The sequence below is a fragment of the Coregonus clupeaformis genome, unplaced genomic scaffold, assembly GCF_020615455.1.
Source record: "Coregonus clupeaformis isolate EN_2021a unplaced genomic scaffold, ASM2061545v1 scaf2896, whole genome shotgun sequence".
Lineage (NCBI taxonomy): Eukaryota > Metazoa > Chordata > Actinopteri > Salmoniformes > Salmonidae > Coregonus > Coregonus clupeaformis.
The window spans coordinates 4,379-24,263 of record NW_025536350.1 but is presented as its reverse complement, the minus strand read 5'-3'; the positions used below and the strand labels follow the sequence as shown (position 1 = coordinate 24,263).

Here is a 19,885-nt window from a genome sequence, read left to right as displayed (position 1 = left end):
TGTGTGTGGTGTGTGTGTGTGTGTGTGTGTGTGTGTGTGTGTGTGTGTGTGTGTGTGTGTGTGTGTGTGTGGTGTGTGTGTGTGTGTGTGTTTTCCCAGGTGATAATAATCCAGCCAGAGGCTGAGACCCCCAGCTCCTCCCAGGACTCCCCAGGAGGACCCCAGGGGGCCGACAGCCCCTCCCAGGAGAACCCCTCCATTACACCGACCCCCAACCCCTCCACCCCTCCCTCCTCTACACCAGCCAAGAAGAGGAAGAAGCAGAAGGATGAGGTCCCAGAGGTAAAACCACTATTCTAAATGATCATACCTCAATAACAAGAACACAAACCATGTTGTATTAGAGAATAGAGAAAAGCCTCACTATAGTATTTTATTACATAAATAAGGATTTAAAGCCAATAAACCGTCATCATTTATCTAAGCCATATGCTAACTATTAGGTTCTCTGATATGGTGCTACTGCTAACTCAGAGCTGGAGCAGATGTCAATCTATCTGATCACTCTAACTCTGATTGGTTAACCCATCTAATTATTCAGTCAGATAATCCCAGATAATCCTGACTCAGCCTTCCTTTCCCTCCATCCCTCCCTCGTCCCCTCTATCCCTGGTCCCCCTCTATCCCTGGTCCCCCTCTATCCCCCTCTATCCCTGGTCCCCCTCTATCCCTGGTCCCCCTCTATCCCCCTCTATCCCTGGTCCCCCTCTATCCCTGGTCCCCCTCTATCCCTCGTCCCCCTCTATCCCCCTCTATTCCTCGTCCCCCTCTATCCATCCCTCCCTCCCTCCATCCATCCCTCGTCCCCCTCTATCCATCCCTCCCTCCATCCATCCCTCGTCCCCCTCTATCCCTCGTCCCCCTCCATCCATCCCTCCCTCCATCCATCCCTCGTCCCCCTCTATCCATCCCTCCCTCCATCCATCCCTCGTCCCCCTCTATCCATCCCTCCCTCCCCTCTATCCCTCCCTCCATCCATCCCTTGTCCCCCTCTATCCCTCGTCCCCTTCTATCCCTCCCTCCATCCATCCCTCGTCCCCCTCTATCCCTCCCTCATCCATCCCTCGTCCCCTCGTCCCCCTCCATCCCTCCCTCGTCCCCCTCCATCCCTCCCTCCATCCATCCCTCGTCCCCCTCTATCCCTCCCCTCCATCCCTCCCTCCATCCATCCCTCGTCCCCCTCGTCCCCCTCCATCCCTCCCTCCATCCATCCCTCGTCCCCTCCATCCCTCCTCGTCCCCTCCTCCATCCATCCCTCGTCCCCCTCTACTCCCTCGTCCCCCTCTATCCGTCCCTCCCTCTATCCCTCGTCCCCCTCTATCCCTCGTCCCCCTCTATCCCTCCCTCCCTCTATCCCTCGTCCCCTCTATCCCTCGTCCCCCTCTATCCCTCGTCCCCCTCTATCCCTCCCTCCCTCTATCCTTTGTCCCCCTCTATCCCTGGTCCCCCCTCTATCCCTCCCTCCCTCTATCCCTCGGTCCCCTCTATCCCTCCCTCCCCCCTATCCCTCGTCCCCCTCATCCCTCCCTCCCTCTATCCTCGTCCCCCTATCCCTCGTCCCCCTCCATCCCTCGTCCCCCCTCTATCCCTCGTCCCCCCTCTTCCCCCTCGTCCCCCTCATCCCTCGTCCCCCTCTATCCCTCGTCCTCCTCTATCCCTCGTCCCCCTCTATCCTTCGTCCCCTCCATCCCTCGTCCCCCTCCATCCCTCGTCCCCCTCTATCCTCGTCCCCCTCTATCCCTCGTCCCCCTCTATCCTTCGGTCCCCTTCCATCCCTCGGTCCCCTCCATCCTTCATCCCCTCCATCCCTCGTCCCCCTCCATCCCTCGTCCCCCTCTATCCCTCGTCCCCCTCTGTCCCCTCTATCTCTCGTCCCCCCTCCATCCCTCGTCCCCCTCTATCCCTCGTCCCCCTCTATCCCTGGTCCCCCTCTATCTCTCAGTCCCCCTCCATCCCTCGCTCCCTCCATCCCTCGCCCTCTATCCCTCGTCCCCCTCTATCCCTCTATCCCTCGTCCCCTATATCTCGTCCCCCTCCATCCCTCGCCCCCCTCTATCCCTCGTCCCCCTCTATCCCTCGTCCCTCTCTATCCCTCGTCCCCTCATCCCCGGTCTCCCTCTATTCTCGTCCCCCTCTATCCCTCGTCCCCCTCTATCCCTCGTCCCCCCTCACCCTCGCCCCCTCTATCTCTCTTCCCCCATCCCTGGTCTCCCTCTATTCCTCGTCCCCTCTATCTCCTCGTCCCCCTCATCCTTCGTCCCCCCTCCATCCCTCGCCCCTCTATCCTCGTCCCCTCTATCCCTGGTCCCCCTCTATTCTCGTCCCCCTCTACTCTCGTCCCCCTCCATCCCTCGTCCCCTCCATCCTCGCCCCCTCATCCCTCTATCCTCGTCCCCCTCTATCCTCGTCCCCCTCCATCTCGTCCCCCTCTCTCCCTTGTCCCCCTCTATCCCTCGTCCCTCTCTATCCCTCGTCCCCTCTATTCCTGGTCTCCCTCTATCCCTGGTCTCCCTCTATTCCTCGTCCCTCTCTATCCCTCGTCCCCCTCTATCCCTCGTCCCCCTCTATCCCTCGTCCCCCTCTGAGGGAGGGGAGGGAGGGAGAGGAGGGAGGGAGGGGAGGGAGGGAGAGGAGGGAGAGGAGGGAGGGAGGGGAGGGAGAGGAGGGAGGGAGGGAGGGAGGGGGAGGAGGGAGAGGAGGGAGGAGGGAGGGAGGAGGTGAGGGAGGGAGGGAGAGGAGGAGGGAGAGGGAGGAGAGGGGAGGGAGGGAGGAGGGAGGGAGGGAGAGAGGAGAGGAGGGAGGGAGGAGGGAGAGAGGGAGGAGGGAGGGAGGGAGGGGAGGGAGAGAGGGAGGGAGGGGAGGAGGGGAGGAGGGAGAGGAGGGAGGGAGGAGAGGAGGAGGGAGAGGAGGGGGAGGGAGGGAGGGGAGGAGGAGGGAGGGGGGGAGGGAGAGGAGGGAGAGGAGGGAGAGAGGGAGAGAGGAGGAGAGGGAGGAGAGAGAGAGGGAGGAGAGGGAGGGAGAGAGGGAGGAGAGGAGGAGAGGGAGGGAGGAGGGAGGAGGGAGAGGAGGGAGGAGGGAGGGAGGGTGGGAGGGAGGAGAGGAGGGAGGGTGGGAGAGGAGAGGAGGGAGAGGAGGGAGGGGAGGGAGGGAGGGAGAGGAGGGAGAGGAGGGAGGAGAGGGAGAGGAGGGAGGGAGGGAGGGGAGGGAGAGGAGGGAGAGGAGGGAGGGAGGGAGGGAGAGGAGGGAGAGGAGGGAGAGGAGGGATGGAGGGAGAGGAGGGAGAGGAGGGAGAGGAGGGATGGAGGGAGAGGAGGGAGAGGAGGGAGGGGAGGGAGAGGAGGAGGGAGGGAGAGGAGGGAGGGGAGGGAGAGGAGGAGGGAGGGAGAGGAGGAGGGAGGGAGGGAGAGGAGGGAGGGGAGGGAGGGAGAGGAGGGAGGGGAGGAAGGGAAAACTCTTCATGAATAAGCCATAAGGGGAAGCAGACTCTTCAGGAGAGAACACTCACAACCTGAAGCTGAGAGTTGTGAACATTCCAACCCTAACCTGAGGGTTGTCCAGCTGGAGAATAGATGGGTTCTGGAGGATTGAGGAGGCAGATTATATCTCATCCCAGTTGACATGCCTCCCACTGTGGGACTGGAATGGGAAAACTATACACTACTTTGTTATGAATCTATATGATGGAACCTTTCCCTCTCTCCTGTATGGAGGTTCCTATGGGTGTCACACTCTAACATGTCCCCTCTCCACCTGTATGTCATTCCTATGAGTGTCACACTCTAACATGTCCCCTCTCCACCTTTCACTGTATGGTATTCCTATGGGTGTCACACTCTAACATGTCCCCTCTCCACCTGGATGTGATTCCTATGACTGTCACACTCTAACATGTCCCCTCTCCACCTGTATGGGATTCATATGGGTGTCACACTGTAACATGTCCCCTCTCCACCAGTATGTGATTCCTATGAGTGTCACACTCTAACATGTCCCCTCTCCACCTTTCACTGTATGGTATTCCTATGGGTGTCACACTCTAACATGTCCCCTCGCCACCTGTATGGTATTCATATGGGTGTCACACTGTAACATGTCCCCTTGCCACCTGTATGGTATTCATATGGGTGTCACACTGTAACATGTCCCCTCGCCACCTGTATGGTATTAATATGGGTGTCACACTGTAACATGTCCCCCCTCCTCCTGTATGTGATTCCTATGAGTGTCACACTCTAACATGTCCCCTCTCCACCTTTCACTGTATGGTATTCATATGGGTGTCACACTGTAACATGTCCCCTCTCCACCTTTCACTGTATGGTATTCATATGGGTGTCACACTGTAACATGTCCCTCTCTACCTTTCACTGTATGGTATTCATATGGATGTCACACTCTAACATGTCCCCTCTCCACCTGTATGTTATGGAAATGGGTGTCACACTCTAACATGTCCCATCTCTACCTTTCACTGTATGGTATTCATATGGGTGTCACACTCTAACATGTCCCCTCTCCCATACAGAAAATGGCCTTCATGGTGGCTCTTGGCCTGGTCACTACAGAGACACTGGAAGGTGAGTTCTTCCTCTGACACTAATTTAATTAAACTTTAAATCATCATTCAAAAAGGCACTGGCACATCTGAGCTGTTGTTGCAGGTGCAGGGTAACAATGAGATAACTTGAAAGAACAGAGAAACCCACACACTGCTCTGGCACATCTGAGCTGGTGTTGCAGGTGCAGGGTAACAATGAGATAACTTGAAAGAACAGAGAAACCCACACACTGCTCTGGCACATCTGAGCTGGTGTTGCAGGTGCAGGGTAACAATGAGATAACTTGAAAGAACAGAGAAACCCACACACTGCTCTGGCACATCTGAGCTGGTGTTGCAGGTGCAGGGTAACAATGAGATAACTTGAAAGAACAGAGAAACCCACACACTGCTCTGGCACATCTGAGCTGGTGTTGCAGGTGCAGGGTAACAATGAGATAACTTGAAAGAACAGAGAAACCCACACACTGCTCTGGCACATCTGAGCTGGTGTTGCAGGTGCAGGGTAACAATGAGATAACTTGAAAGAACAGAGAAACCCACACACTGCTCTGGCTAGTATCACTGTTTTTATTAAAGTTTACGTGTCGGCCTCTTGGCCGTGATATTTTGTAAATATTTTTAAAAAAACTCTGACGAAGGCCAAGAGGCCGACACGTAAACTTTAATAAAAACAGTGATACCAGCCAGAGCAGTGTGCGGGTTTCTCTGTTCTTTCAATTCAACTCATCATACCAACCGTTTTATGTCTGTGTTAAAACTTGTTCACCCACACATCAGCGCCAGATACATATTTTACCTGTACTGGCTATGTCTACCTGTCTACCTGTCTGTCTGTCTGTCCCAATCTAGCTGTGTCTACCTGTCTGTCTGTCTGTCCCAATCTAGCTGTACCGGCTGTGTCTACCTGTCTGTCTGTCTGTCCCAATCTAGCTGTACCGTCTAAGCCCCTGTAACATAATCAACCCTTTGCTCCTCTACCATGGCAGAGATCCAGACCAAGAGACAAGAGAGGAAGAGACGAAGCACAGCCAACCCAGCCTACAGCGGCCTGGTCCAACCAGAGGTAACACACACACACACACACACACACACACACACACACACACACACACACACACACACACATACACACACACACACACACACACAATGGACCCTTATCTGGAAATATGATCTCCGAGCTGTTCAGGAGAGATATGAGACACGTTTGAAATGTTTAAGAGATGTTAGAGATACAGTCCGTTACTTTATGTTCATGTGGAGGTAGGGTAGTGATAGACAGCGTCTGATTCAGAGTTTAATGAGGTCGATGTCCGCACCCGTGCATAAATCTAATTAGCATAATAAAACGATCCCCACAGAAATCTGTCCGTTTAAGCTAGAGATATCTGTCGTAAAGGTGAGGCTCTCCGAACACGTACATGTCAGTTGTTTTTCTCTAGGACGCCCACAGGCCTCACAAGGCTCGTCCGAAGGTCGCACGGTACCAGTCCCCAAAACATTGTGACAAAAATAAGGGGTTAAATACATGTAAAAAAAATAACTAAACAAAATTCCTGATCTTTCTTACAACTCTCAGATATAGGAAAGACACTTTAAAACCAACTTCCTTCGATTTTTTGGGGGACTATCTGTTGATCCATGTAGTGAATCTGTTATTCAATGCGTTTGCATGGGCTAATAGCAGTAAGGCCAAAAATAATGTTTAATCAAATACTTTTTAAATATTTTTTTGGGATACTTCAAGGGGTCTTACAATTCTAACGCAAATAGCTAAATGATCCTTGGTATGACCTTCTTAAAACAATTCCATATAGCTTCATACATGCTGTTCAGTTACACTGGCCAAACCGTGTGCTACAATGTTTCTACTAGAGTGCTGTCCACAGAACTTCAGTATTCAGTGAATGCTGTTGAGTCATTGCAGAGCTAAAAATGTGTCAACATTCCTGTTGTGTTAGATGTGAGGGAAGTAAACATTTTCTGTCTCTCTCCCTCTCCTCACTTTCTACCTTCCAGCGTAAACGCCTTGCATCAAATTACCTGAACAACCCACTCTTCCTATCAGTGAGAGGTAAACACATTTATACTTCCTCATCAACACAACTAGACAGGACTGGTAAAACACATTTATACTTCCTCATCAACACAACTAGACAGGACTGGTAAAACACATTTATACTTCCTCATCAACACAACTAGACAGGACTGGTAAAACACATTTATACACCCCCATCGACACAACTAGACAGGACTGGTAAAACACATTTATACCTGCCCATCAACACATCTAGACAGGACTGGTAAAACACATTTATACTTCCCCATCAACACAACACATCTAGACAGGACTGGTAAAACACATGTATACTTCCTCATCAACACATCTAGACAGGACTGGTAAAACACATGTATACTTCCTCATCAACACATCTAGACAGGACTGGTAAAACACATTTATACCTCCCCATCAACACAACTAGACAGGACTGGTAAAACACATCTATACTTCCCCATCAACACAACTAGACAGGACTGGTAAAACACATTTATACTTCCTCATCAACACATCTAGACAGGACTGGTAAAACACATTTATACTGCCCCATCAACACAACACATCTAGACAGGACTGGTAAAACACATTTATACTTCCTCATCAACACAACACATCTAGACAGGACTGGTAAAACACATGTATACTTCCTCATCAACACATCTAGACAGGACTGGTAAAACACATGTATACTTCCTCATCAACACATCTAGACAGGACTGGTAAAACACATGTATACTTCCTCATCAACACATCTAGACAGGACTGGTAAAACACATTTATACTTCCCCATCAACACAACTAGACAGGACTGGTAAAACACATTTATACTTCCCCATCAACACAACTAGACAGGACTGGTAAAACACATTTATACTTCCTCATCAACACAACTAGACAGGACTGGTAAAACACATTTATACTTCCTCATCAACACATCTAGACAGGACTGGTAAAACACATTTATACTGCCCCATCAACACAACACATCTAGACAGGACTGGTAAAACACATTTATATTTCATCAACACAACACATCTAGACAGGACTGGTAAAACACATGTATACTTCCTCATCAACACATCTAGACAGGACTGGTAAAACACATTTATACTTCCCCATCAACACAACACATCTAGACAGGACTGGTAAAACACATTTATACTTCCTCATCAACACAACACATCTAGACAGGACTGGTAAAACACATGTATACTTCCTCATCAACACATCTAGACAGGACTGGTAAAACACATGTATACTTCCCCATCAACACATCTGTAATTACACTGTACCCTACTAGACTAGAGCATGTACTGTAATTACACTGTACCCTACTAGACTAGAGCATGTACTGTAATTACACTGTCCCTACTAGACTAGAGCATGTACTGTAATTACACTGTACCCTACTAGACTAGAGCATGTACTGTAATTACACTGTACCCTACTAGACTAGAGCATGTACTGTAATTACACTGTACCCTACTAGACTAGAGCATGTACTGTAATTACACTGTACCCTACTAGACTAGAGCATGTACTGTAATTACAGTGTACCCTACTAGACTAGAGCATGTACTGTAATTACACTGTACCCTACTAGACTAGAGCATGTACTGTAATTACACTGTACCCTACTAGACTAGAGCATGTACTGTAATTACACTGTACCCCTACTAGACTAGAGCATGTACTGTAATTACACTGTACCCTACTAGACTAGAGCATGTACTGTAATTACACTGTACCCTACTAGACTAGAGCATGTACTGTAATTACACTGAGCATGTCTGTGTTGATCTGAGTTGCTGCGTTCCCCCCAAGAACAGAGATGTTGCGGGACTATCGCTTTAACGTTTCCCTGTCTAAAACCCTGCTGCACCCCTCCCCCCCCGCCCATCTCTGGTCCCAAACTGCTGCTCACCCTCACGTCTTAACCTGTTAGTCAGCTACTAACCTGTTTTCTGCTTCCTGTATTAACGCACGCTAGACACCGGAGACTACAGCTGGAAGGTAAGGACTGTAGCATGACTAGATTACAGCTAGGATATTGTGTGTGTGTCTGGCATCGGTGTTGTAGTGGGGTATACTGTAGATAGTGGTGATGGTGGTGTTGTAGTGGGGTATACTGTAGATGGTGGTGTTGTAGTGGGGTATACTGTAGATAGTGGTGTTGTAGTGGGGTATACTGTAGATAGTGGTGATGGTGGTGTTGTAGTGGGGTATACTGTAGATGGTGGTGTTGTAGTGGGGTATACTGTAGATAGTGGTGTTGTAGTGGGGTATACTGTAGATAGTGGTGTTGTAGTGGGGTATACTGTAGATAGTGGTGTTGTAGTGGGGTATACTGTAGATGGTGGTGTTGTAGTGGGGTATACTGTAGATAGTGGTGTTGTAGTGGGGTATACTGTAGATAGTGGTGTTGTAGTGGGGTATACTGTAGATAGTGGTGTTGTAGTGGGGTATACTGTAGATAGTGGTGTTGGTGGTGTTGTAGTGGGGGGTATACTGTAGATAGTGGTGTTGTAGTGGGGTATACTGTAGATAGTGGTGTTGTAGTGGGGTATACTGTAGATGGTGGTGTTGTAGTGGGGTATACTGTAGATAGTGGTGTTGTAGTGGGGTATACTGTAGATAGTGGTGTTGTAGTGGGGTATACTGTAGATGGTGGTGTTGTAGTGGTGTATACTGTAGATAGTGGTTTTGTAGTGGGGTACACTGTAGATAGTGGTGTTGTAGTGGGGTATACTGTAGATGGTGGTGTTGGTGGTGTTGTAGTGGGGTATACTGTAGATAGTGGTGTTGGTGGTGTTGTAGTGGGGTATACTGTAGATAGTGGTGTTGTAGTGGGGTATACTGTAGATAGTGGTGTTGTAGTGGGGTATACTGTAGATAGTGGTGTTGTAGTGGGGTATACTGTAGATGGTGGTGTTGGTGGTGTTGTAGTGGGGTATACTGTAGATAGTGGTGTTGTAGTGGGGTATACTGTAGATAGTGGTGTTGTAGTGGGGTATACTGTAGATAGTGGTGTTGGTGGTGTTGTAGTGGGGTATACTGTAGATAGTGGTGTTGTAGTGGGGTATACTGTAGATGGTGGTGTTGTAGTGGGGTATACTGTAGATAGTGGTGTTGTAGTGGGGTATACTGTAGATAGTGGTGTTATAGTGGGGTATACTGTAGATGGTGGTGTTGTAGTGGGGTATACTGTAGATAGTGGTGTTGTAGTGGGGTATACTGTAGATAGTGGTGTTGTAGTGGGGTATACTGTAGATGGTGGTGTTGTAGTGGGGTATACTGTAGATGGTGGTGTTGTAGTGGGTATACTGTAGATAGTGGTGTTGTAGTGGGGTATACTGTAGATAGTGGTGTTGTAGTGGGGTATACTGTAGATGGTGGTGTTGTAGTGGGATACTGTAGATGGTGGTGTTGTAGTGGGGTATACTGTAGATAGTGGTGTTGTAGTGGGGTATACTGTAGATAGTGGTGTTGTAGTGGGGTATACTGTAGATAGTGGTGTTGTAGTGGGGTATACTGTAGATAGTGGTGTTGTAGTGGGGTATACTGTAGATAGTGGTGTTGTAGTGGGGCTATACTGTAGATAGTGGTGTTGTAGTGGGGTATACTGTAGATGGTTGGTGTTGGTGGTTAGTGGGGTATACTGTAGATAGTGGTGTTGTAGTGGGGTATACTGTATATAGTGGTGTTGTAGTGGGGTATACTGTAGATAGTGGTGTTGTAGTGGGGTATATTGTAGATAGTGGTGTTGTAGTGGGGTATACTCGCAGATAGTGGTGTTGGTGGTGTTGTAGTGGGGTATACTGTAGATGGTGGTGTTGTAGTGGGGTATACTGTAGATGGTGGTGTTGTAGTGGGGTATACTGTAGATAGTGGTGTTGTAGTGGGGTATACTGTAGATAGTGGTGTTGTAGTGGGGTATACTGTAGATAGTGGTGTTGTAGTGGGGTATACTGTAGATGGTGGTGTTGTAGTGGGGTATACTGTAGATAGTGGTGTTGTAGTGGGGTATACTGTAGATGGTGGTGTTGTAGTGGGGTATACTGTAGATGGTGGTGTTGTAGTGGGGTATACTGTAGATAGTGGTGTTGTAGTGGGGTATACTGTAGATAGTGGTGTTGTAGTGGGGTATACTGTAGATAGTGGTGTTGTAATGCGGTATACTGTAGATAGTGGTGTTGTAGTGGGGTCCGGTATACTGTAGATGGTGGTGTTGTAGTGGGGTATACTGTAGATAGTGGTGTTGTAGTGGGGTATACTGTAGATAGTGGTGTTGTAGTGGGGTATACTGTAGATGCTGGTGTTGTAGTGCGGTATACTGTAGATAGTGGTGTTGTAGTGGGGTATACTGTAGATAGTGGTGTTGTAGTGGGGTACACTGTAGATAGTGGTGTTGTAGTGGGGTATACTGTAGATGGTGGTGTTGTAGTGGGGTATACTGTAGATAGTGGTGTTGTAGTGGGGGTATACTGTAGATGGTGGTGTTGTAGTGGGGTATACTGTAGATAGTGGTGTTGTAGTGGGGTATACTGTAGATAGTGGTGTTGTAGTGGGGTATACTGTAGATAGTGGTGTTGTAGTGGGGTATACTGTAGATGGTGGTGTTGTAGTGGGGTATACTGTAGATGGTGGTGTTGTAGTGGGGTATACTGTAGATGGTGGTGTTGTAGTGGGGTATACTGTAGATGGTGGTGTTGTAGTGGGGTATACTGTAGATAGTGGTGTTGTAGTGGGGTATACTGTAGATAGTGGTGTTGTAGTGGGGGTATACTGTAGATGGTGGTGTTGTAGTGGGGTATACTGTAGATGGTGGTGTTGTAGTGGGGCATACTGTAGATGGTGGTGTTGTAGTGGGGTATACTGTAGATAGTGGTGTTGTAGTCATACTGTAGATAGTGGTGTTGTAGTGGGGTATACTGTAGATAGTGGTGTTGTAGTGGGGTATACTGTAGATAGTGGTGTTGTAGTGGGGTATACTGTAGATGGTGGTGTTGTAGTGGGGGTATACTGTGGATGGTGGTGTTGTAGTGGGGTATACTGTAGATAGTGGTGTTGTAGTGGGGTATACTGTAGATAGTGGTGTTGTAGTGGGGTATACTGTAGATAGTGGTGTTGTAGTGGGGTATACTGTAGATAGTGGTGTTGTAGTGGGGGTATACTGTAGATAGTGGTGTTGTAGTGGGGTATACTGTAGATAGTGGTGTTGTAGTGGGGTATACTGTAGATGGTGGTGTTGTAGTGGGGTATACTGTAGATGGTGGTGTTGTAGTGGGGGTATACTGTAGATAGTGGTGTTGTAGTGGGGTATACTGTAGATAGTGGTGTTGTAGTGGGGTATACTGTAGATAGTGGTGTTGTAGTGGGGTATACTGTAGATAGTGGTGTTGTAGTGGGGTATACTGTAGATGGTGGTGTTGTAGTGCGGTATACTGTAGATAGTGGTGTTGTAGTGGGGTATACTGTAGATAGTGGTGTTGTAGTGGGGTATACTGTAGATAGTGGTGTTGTAGTGGGGTATACTGTAGATGGTGGTGTTGTAGTGGGGTATACTGTAGATAGTGGTGTTGTAGTGGGGTATACTGTAGATAGTGGTGTTGGTGGTGTTGTAGTGGGGTATACTGTAGATAGTGGTGTTGTAGTGGGGTATACTGTAGATAGTGGTGTTGTAGTGGGGTATACTGTAGATAGTGGTGTTGTAGTGGGGTATACTGAGAGGAACTGTTGGGGGACGGTGTAATCAGAGAGATGGTATATTGTCATGTCTACATCGCTCCGTCAGGATGAAACTGCTCCGTCAGGATTAAACTGCTCTGACATTTCACTGAAGCCTGCGTTTGGCTCACACAGATATCAGGCAAACAGCAGGTCCAAAGCCACCTTCCCAAAATCTTCTGAAGTCCCAAAGTCACTCTCTCTTTGTAGGCTGGATCACAACACTCTTATTATTCAGATCAGGGGTTGACTGGCTGTTCAAATCACACACCATGATAACCTCCCACAAGTTGGAATTTAATTAAAAAGAGAAGCTGGGCCCGGGATAAGGGTATAATTTTGTCAGTAAAGATTATTCTACAGGGTCAAAACGCTCTTTTAGCATGTCCTGTAAACTTTAGGATTATAAAATAATATAATATGCCATTTAGCAGACGCTTTTATCCAAAGCGACTTACAGTCGTGCGTGCATACATTTTTTTTGTGTATGGGTGGTCCCGGGGATCGAACCCACTACCTTGGCGTTACAAGCGCCGTGCTCTACCAGCTGAGCTACAGAGGACTATCATGATCGTAGAAGATAGTTCCTTGATCATTCAGTGTGTCACTGGATCAATCAATCATTCAGTGTGTCACTGGATCAATCAATCAATCATTCAGTGTGTCACTGGATCAATCAATCAATAATTCAGTGCTTTAAAGTGGATCAATCAGTCAATCATTCAGTGCTTTACAGTGGATCAATCAGTCAGTGCTTTACACTGGATCAATCAGTCAATCATTCAGTGCTTTACACTGGATCAATCAGTCAATCATTCAGTGCTTTACACTGGATCAATCAGTCAATCATTCAGTGCTTTACACTGGATCAATCAGTCAATCATTCAGTGCTTTACACTGGATCAATCAGTCAATCATTCAGTGCTTTACAGTGGATCTACAGTCGAAAGCCCCCCCCGGAAAAAAACGGGACGTTGTTTAGACTTGACATTACTGCGGCATTGAATGGCAGGTGGAATAGCAGCACTAACAGCTGTCTGCGGTACTGAATGGCAGGTGGAATAGCAGCACTAACAGCTGTCTGCGGTACTGAATGGCAGGTGGAATAGCAGCACTAACAGCTGTCTGCGGTACTGAATGGCAGGTGGAATAGCAGCACTAACAGCTGTCTGCGGTACTGAATGGCAGGTGGAATAGCAGCACTAACAGCTGTCTGCGGTACTGAATGGCAGGTGGAATAGCAGCACTAACAGCTGTCTGCGGTACTGAATGGCAGGTGGAATAGCAGCACTAACAGCTGTCTGCGGTACTGAATGGCAGGTGGAATAGCAGCACTAACAGCTGTCTGCGGTACTGAATGGCAGGTGGAATAGCAGCACTAACAGCTGTCTGCGGTACTGAATGGCAGGTGGAATAGCAGCACTAACAGCTGTCTGCGGTACTGAATGGCAGGTGGAATAGCAGCACTAACAGCTGTCTGCGGTACTGAATGGCAGGTGGAATAGCAGCACTAACAGCTGTCTGCGGTACTGAATGGCAGGTGGAATAGCAGCACTAACAGCTGTCTGCGGTACTGAATGGCAGGTGGAATAGCAGCACTAACAGCTGTCTGCGGTACTGAATGGCAGGTGGAATAGCAGCACTAACAGCTGTCTGCGGTACTGAATGGCAGGTGGAATAGCAGCACTAACAGCTGTCTGCGGTACTGAATGGCAGGTGGAATAGCAGCACTAACAGCTGTCCCGCGGTACTGAATGGCAGGTGGAATAGCAGCACTAACAGCTGTCTGCGGTACTGAATGGCAGGTGGAATAGCAGCACTAACAGCTGTCTGCGGTACTGAATGGCAGGTGGAATAGCAGCACTAACAGCTGTCTGCGGTACTGAATGGCAGGTGGAATAGCAGCACTAACAGCTGTCTGCGGTACTGAATGGCAGGTGGAATAGCAGCACTAACAGCTGTCTGCGGTACTGAATGGCAGGTGGAATAGCAGCACTAACAGCTGTCTGCGGTACTGAATGGCAGGTGGAATAGCAGCACTAACAGCTGTCTGCGGTACTGAATGGCAGGTGGAATAGCAGCACTAACAGCTGTCTGCGGTACTGAATGGCAGGTGGAATAGCAGCACTAACAGCTGTCTGCGGTACTGAATGGCAGGTGGAATAGCAGCACTAACAGCTGTCTGCGGTACTGAATGGCAGGTGGAATAGCAGCACTAACAGCTGTCTGCGGTACTGAATGGCAGGTGGAATAGCAGCACTAACAGCTGTCTGCGGTACTGAATGGCAGGTGGAATAGCAGCACTAACAGCTGTCTGCGGTACTGAATGGCAGGTGGAATAGCAGCACTAACAGCTGTCTGTGGTACTGAATGGCAGGTGGAATAGCAGCACTAACAGCTGTCTGCGGTACTGAATGGCAGGTGGAATAGCAGCACTAACAGCTGTCTGTGGTACTGAATGGCAGGTGGAATAGCAGCACTAACAGCTGTCTGCGGTACTGAATGTGTGACTGTCTGTCTAAACAGGAGGAGCTGGAGCATGATGACTACTGCTCCGTGTGTAAGGAGGACGGAGAGCTGCAGCTCTGCCACAACTGCCCTAGAGCCTACCACCCTGACTGCCTGCACCCCCCTCTCAAAACACCCCCCCGGGGGGTCTGGGTCTGCCCCAAGTGCCAGAAGAAGGTGAGAAGCTACAGAGTGGAGGGGGAAATACATCTGGTTGGGGTAGAATGGATACTTTGTAATGCTGCAATGACATCTAATGACTGTAACAAAACTACTGAATGACATCTAATGACTGTAACAAAACTACTGAATGACATCTAATGACTACAGCAAAACTACTGAATGACATCTAATGACTGTAACAAAACTACTGAATGACATCTAATGACTGTAACAAAACTACTGAATGACATCTAATGACTACAGCAAAACTACTGAATGACATCTAATGACTACAGCAAAACTACTGAATGACATCTAATGACTATAACAAAACTACTGAATGACATCTAATGACTACAGCAAAACTACTGAATGACATCTAATGACTACAGCAAAACTACTGAATGACATCTAATGACTTAACAAAACTACTGAATGACATCTAATGACTACAGCAAAACTACTGAATGACATCTAATGACTACAGCAAAACTACTGAATGACATCTAATGACTACAGCAAAACTACTGAATGACATCTAATGACTGTAACAAAACTACTGAATGACATCTAATGACTGTAACAAAACTACTGAATGACATCTAATGACTACAGCAAAACTACTGAATGACATCTAATGACTACAGCAAAACTACTGAATGACATCTAATGACTACAGCAAAACTACTGAATGACATCTAATGACTGTAACAAAACTACTGAATGACATCTAATGACTACAGCAAAACTACTGAATGACATCTAATGACTGTAACAAAACTACTGAATGACATCTAATGACTACAGCAAAACTACTGAATGACATCTAATGACTACAGCAAAACTACTGAATGACATCTAATGACTACAGCAAAACTACTGAATGACATCTAATGACTACAGCAAAAACTACTGAAGACATCTAATGACTGTAACAAAACTACTGAATGACATCTAATGACTACAGCAAAACTACTGAATGACATCTAATGACTGTAACAAAACAAACTGAATGACATCTAATGACTACAGCAAAACTACTGAATGTAGTATATGAAGGGAAGGCAACATTGTCCTCCATTTTCTAAACGTGTATTCTCCCTCCTCCTGAAGGTTCTGAACAAAGAGAACATGTCGTGGCCACAGAACTTTGTACAGTCCTACGTTACACACAAGACGGGTGAGAATGGACACCTTTACTTAGCTGGCATGTGTTATTCTGTGTTAATAATAGGTGTATTGTGTGTTAATAATAGGTGTGTGTTGTGTGTTAATAAAGTGTGTATTGTGTGTTAATAATAGGTGTGTGTTAATAATAGGTGTGTGTTAATAATAGGTGTGTATTGTGTGTGTGTTTAGTGAGAGAGGGGGAGAAGAGGAGTCTGCTCAGGAGGAACGTGGAGCTGAAGAAGGAGTGTGCTCACCTGGAGAACAGGACCAAAAACTCAGCAAGTCCCTCACGGTATGATCTCTGACCTCTGATCTCTAACCCCTGAAACCTCAACACACATGTACCCTAGACTAGGTTGATCCCTCACCCATACCTAGAATGTGGTTTTACCACACTGCAAGTTTGATTGAATTACAGCAGAGATACTGTATATAATGTTGAGATGGTGTCCACCCTGAAAATGGGAGGCGCTGACCCAAAGGCGGGAAGGCAGGTGGTCTGCTTATCGCTGTATTCCCGCATGGACAGATTTTGATGGGAGTGAACCCTCTCGCTTCGCCTCTTCCTCTCTGATTACAGTCTTAGAACATAGGGATTTCCCATTGATCAGGATCTCAACAGTGAAGTATACTATTACTAACTAGCCAGAAGGATCTCAACAGTGAAGTATACTACTACTAACTAGCCAGAAGGATCTCAACAGTGAAGTATACTACTACTAACTAGCCAGAAGGATCTCAACAGTGAAGCATACTACTACTAACTAGCCAGAAAAATCTCAACAGTGAAGCATACTACTACTAACTAGCCAGAAGGATCTCAACAGTGAAGTATACTATTACTAACTAGCCAGAAGGATCTCAACAGTGAAGTATACTACTACTAACTAGCCAGAAGGATCTCAACAGTGAAGTATACTACTACTAACTAGCAAGAAGGATCTCAACAGTGAAGTATACTACTACTAACTAGCCAGAAGGATCTCAACAGTGAAGTATACTACTACTAACTAGTCAGAAGGGATCTCAACAGTGAAGTATACTACTACAACTAGCCAGAAGGATCTCAACAGTGAAGTATACTACTACTAACTAGCCAGAAGGAGCTCAACAGTGAAGTATACTACTAATAACTAGCCAGAAGGATCTCAACAGTGAAGTATACTACTACTAACTAGCCAGAAGGGATCTCAACAGTGAAGTATACTACTACTAACTAGCCAGAAGGATCTCAACAGTGAAGTATACTACTACTAACTAGCCAGAAGGATCTCAACAGTGAAGTATACTACTACTAACTAGCCAGAAGGATCTCAACAGTGAAGTATACCACTACTAACTAGACAGAAGGATCTCAACAGTGAAGTATACTACTACTAACTAGCCAGAAGGAGCTCAACAGTGAAGTATACTACTGCTAACTAGCCAGAAGGAGCTCAACAGTGAAGTATACTGCTACTAACTAGTCAGAAGGATCTCAACAGTGAAGTATACTGCTACTAACTAGCCAGAAGGATCTCAACAGTGAAGTATACTGCTACTAACTAGCCAGAAGGATCTCAACAGTGAAGTATACTACTACTAACTAGCCAGAAGGATCTCAACAGTGAAGTATACTATTACTAACTAGCCAGAAGGATCTCAACAGTGAAGTATACTACTACTAACTAGCCAGAAGGATCTCAACAGTGAAGTATACTACTACTAACTAGCCAGAAGGATCTCAACAGTGAAGTATACTACTACTAACTAGTCAGAAGGATCTCAACAGTGAAGTATACTACTAATAACTAGCCAGAAGGATCTCAACAGTGAAGTATACTACTACTAACTAGCCAGAAGGATCTCAACAGTGAAGTATACTACTACTAACTAGCCAGAAGGATCTCAACAGTGAAGTATACTACTACTAACTAGTCAGAAGGATCTCAACAGTGAAGTATACTACTACTAACTAGCCAGAAGGATCTCAACAGTGAAGTATACTACTACTAACTAGCCAGAAGGATCTCAACAGTGAAGTATACTACTACTAACTAGCCAGAAGGATCTCAACAGTGAAGTATACTACTACTAACTAGCCAGAAGGATCTCAACAGTGAAGTATACTACTACTAACTAGCCAGAAGGATCTCAACAGTGAAGTATACTAATACTAACTAGCCAGAAGGAGCTCAACAGTGAAGTATACTACTACTAACTAGTCAGAAGGATCTCAACAGTGAAGTATACTGCTACTAACTAGCCAGAAGGATCTCAACAGTGAAGTATACTGCTACTAACTAGCCAGAAGGATCTCAACAGTGAAGTATACTACTACTAACTAGCCAGAAAGATCTCAACAGTGAAGTATACTACTACTAACTAGCCAGAAGGATCTCAACAGTGAAGTATACTGCTACTAACTAGCCAGAAGGATCTCAACAGTGAAGTATACTACTACTAACTAGTCAGAAGGATCTCAACAGTGAAGTATACTACCACTAACTAGCCAGAAGGATCTCAACAGTGAAGTATACTACTACTAACAAGCCAGAAGGATCTCAACAGTGAAGTATACTACTACTAACTAGCCAGAAGGATCTCAACAGTGAAGTATACTACTACTAACTAGCCAGAAGGATCTCAACAGTGAAGTATACTATTACTAACTAGCCAGAAGGATCTCAACAGTGAAGTATACTACTACTAACTAGCCAGAAGGATCTCAACAGTGAAGTATACTACTACTAACTAGTCAGAAGGATCTCAACAGTGAAGTATACTACTACTAACTAGCCAGAAGGATCTCAACAGTGAAGTATACTACTACTAACTAGTCAGAAGGATCTCAACAGTGAAGTATACTACTACTAACTAGTCAGAAGGATCTCAACAGTGAAGTATACTACTACTAACTAGCCAGAAGGATCTCAACAGTGAAGTATACTACTACTAACTAGTCAGAAGGATCTCAACAGTGAAGTATACTACTACTAACTAGCCAGAAGGATCTCAACAGTGAAGTATACTACTACTAACTAGTCAGAAGGATCTCAACAGTGAAGTATACTACTACTAACTAGCCAGAAGTCTTCCACGGTACTTAGAAATGTTTATGTTCCTGTGTGTCTGTCCCAGCAGAAGGTGATGGACGTGCGGGAGCGTCTGATTGGTCAGCAGAGGGACACCCAGTCCTCCCTGGATCGTCTCAAGGCTCTGATTCGTCTGATCCAAAGAGACCAGATGATCCAGGTTACCATGTACAGCCACCACCACCACCACCGAGCGTCCCTGCTCTCCTGCCCTGGATCAAACCCTCCGGCAGCCCCAGCCACACAGCGCCCTGCTGGACCGTCTTGCTACTGCAGCAGAAGAGTCTGGCCGTGCCACAGTCTCAGAGCCAGACCCGGGGCAACAACTGAGCTCTTGTAGCACCATTCCAGCCCACCAGGGGGCACAGTTCACAGTTCAAAGGGTGCGCCACCAAAATGGCACTTTATCCCCTATATAGTGCATTGCTTTTAACCAGGACCCCCATGGGGGGGGGCAGTTTCGAAGACGTGTCCATTTGGCGTCAGAGCCCTGGTCTAAAGTAGTGCACTATATAGGGAATAGGGTGCCATTCTCTGGTCTAAAGTAGTGCACTATATAGGGAATAGGGTGCCATTCTCTGGTCTAAAGTAGTGCACTATATAGGGAATAGGGTGCCATTCTCT

General features: G+C 46.9%; 1 pseudogene; it reads left to right on the top strand.

Moving 5' to 3' along the window:
* LOC121562420 overlaps nt 1–19,601 on the top strand; it is a 45,736-nt pseudogene extending 26,135 nt beyond the window's left edge.
* The last annotated feature ends 284 nt before the right edge of the window (nt 19,602–19,885 follow it).